Below are 2612 nucleotides of genomic sequence, written 5' to 3' on the forward strand. Positions count from 1 at the left end.
TTACCCATCTTTATCAAAAGATTTTCATTATACATTATGAAGTTAACAAAGCATTTTAAGAGGGGGCGGGGTGGCGAACATTTCACAAGCCATCTAGTATTTGAAAACAGTTATAGAGAAAGAGAAAAGCAACCCTGACACCTATTTTGCCCCAACTTTTGGCCTTTTACATTACTCCTATCAATGTAGAACTAAATAAAAGAAATAAAATTGAACCATAATGTATAATTTTGGGTTCAAAGAATGGATTTGATTAGCAATGAATGGTAAAATCATCATGAAATAGTCTTAGAGTCTTAGTGAACTAGTATTTAGCCTTGTCACTAAACTGATTTGATATCTGCCAACCTTTAGGATTCCCTCCCTTTTTCCTACAGACTATAATCATTACAAATCCTCAAACAGCTATATACTTATCTTCTTGAATTACATGCCAAGGTAATATACAAAGGTTTATGGATGACTCCAGAGTTGGCTCAGAGTCAATAAAGCTAAAGGTGGCCTAGACTATGTATCAGGTTATATTAGGAAATAGTGCGCTTGACCCCAAAGCGTCATGGACTCAGCTGCTTAGACAATACTCTGCCCAATGAGAACAAGGAAGACCAAAGGAGAATTGACACCTTTGAGTTGTGGTGTTGGTGAAGAATATTGAATATATCATGGATTGTCAAAAGGACGAACAAATCTGTTTCGGAAGAAATATAGCCAGAATGCTCCTTAGAAGCAAGGATAGCAAGACTGCGTCTTACATACTTTGGACGTGTTGTTAGGAAGGATCAGTCCCTGGAGAAGGACATCATGCTTGGTCATGTAGAGGGTCAGCAAAAAAGAGGAAGACCCTCAACGAGACAGATCGACACAGTGGCTGCCACAATGGGCTCAAGCATAACAACGACTGTGAGCATGGCACAGGATGGGGCAGTGTTTCGTTCTGTGGTGCAAAGGGTTGCTACGAAGTGGAACTGACTCTACGACACTTAACAACAACAATATGCCCAATAACGTACTAATTGACACCAAATTAGAAAATGATTTAAGGACCGTATGTACTCGAGAACAACAGGCAAAAAAACAACCACATGTCATCATCAATTATCAAATCAAAACATGGGTTAAAATAGGGTTTTTTTTTTTTTTTTTTGGTACCAACTTAGAGAGTGTCATCTATTAGCCATGCAAAGTTCTGAATGCAGAATGGAACAACCAGTATATTTCTAATATCTCAGCAATGCATAAACACTGAATCACATATACAGCAAATACAACATGGTACGAACTATGGACAACAGCGGGGGATAAAAACTAGCCATTGTTTTGTGAACGGAAAACAGAATGGCCATAAGAATGAGGAGAAAAAGGTCACATTGATGGTGCACACGATGATGTTTTCAGTAAAGCATAAAAAAAAAAAAAAAAGCATAGCAGCAGAAAAACCAGCTAGGAGGAAGTAATCAGAAATGAACCAACTGGGTGAACAAAGGCATTGTCTAAAACAGACTATGGCATGTGATTCTGCAGTGTGGTTGTAAAAGGATGCCCAAAATAGCCATTAGCCATTAAAATATTTCTATAGTTTGCTTGGGCAAAAAAACCCAAGAGGTATCCAAAGGTTTATGGACAAAGATGATAGCAAAGAAATAAAAATAAAGAAGGACAGAAAGGGAGAGAGAAAGAGAGGAAACAACTTACCTGTCCAACAATATTAGTTAAACAAACTATACCAGTCCCAGCTGCCAATCAAGTTGATTCAGACTCATGGCGACCCTATGTGTGTCCAACTAGAACTGTGCTCTACAGAGTTTTCAGTGGCTGATTTTTTCAGAATTAGATCACCAGGCCTTTCTTCAGAAAATATAACCAACCACCTCTGGGTGTACTCAAACCTCCAACGTTTCGGTTGGGAGCATCATATTCTGGAATCCTATGCAGCTAATAAAAAATTATGTGCATGTTATGTTGTTCAGCCAAAAGATTGGTATATAATATAATATGTATTTACCATTTATTAATATATATTAAAAATTTATTTTAAAATATGTTAAATAGAGAGACATATATAAACAGAGAGAAGACAATGTAGAAGTACATATACCAAAATGCTTATAGTGATAAAGCAGGCTGCTAGAAGTATAAGAGATTCAAATTCTATGCTGTATTTTTCAGCATGTTTCAAATTTTCTATAATGAATGTGCATTATTTTAGCAATCAGAAAAATATATTTTAGTTAAAAATTTATTTTTTATATATGTATATATTTGTAGCTAACTGGTCAGATACTCTATTTTCTACTTACTACCCGTTGCCATTGAGTCGAATCCGACTCATAGTGACCCTATAGGACAGAATAGAACTGCCCTATAGAGGTTCCAAGGAGCGCCTGGTGGATTTGAACTGCTGACCTTTTGGTTAGCAACCATAGCACTTAACCACTACACCACCAGTTTCTACTTACTACTCAACTATATATACTTTGTTCACACCATATCTTCAAATACAAAAACAATATGCACATTTTTAGTACACGAATACACACAAAATTTTATATATTTTTTAATTTTAAGAAAGACTAATTACTAGGATACAAATTAGGCTTGAATTAATCTCCTAC

General features: G+C 36.0%; 1 protein-coding gene and 1 long non-coding RNA gene across 2 annotated transcripts in view; both read right to left on the reverse strand.

Annotated features, from left to right (window-relative positions):
- The window catches only part of SESN1 (sestrin 1), a 130531-nt gene that overhangs the window by 82013 nt on the left and 45906 nt on the right, over positions 1–2612 (reverse strand). The gene's annotated exons all lie outside the window — the stretch shown is intronic.
- The window catches only part of LOC126085484 (uncharacterized), a 36575-nt gene continuing 35365 nt past the window's right edge, over positions 1403–2612 (reverse strand). The window contains exon 2 of the long non-coding RNA XR_007519291.1: positions 1403–1932. This is a non-coding gene — a long non-coding RNA (uncharacterized LOC126085484). The remainder of the gene's footprint in view (positions 1933–2612) is intronic.

This window comes from Elephas maximus, chromosome 1, assembly GCF_024166365.1.
Source record: "Elephas maximus indicus isolate mEleMax1 chromosome 1, mEleMax1 primary haplotype, whole genome shotgun sequence".
NCBI lineage: Eukaryota > Metazoa > Chordata > Mammalia > Proboscidea > Elephantidae > Elephas > Elephas maximus.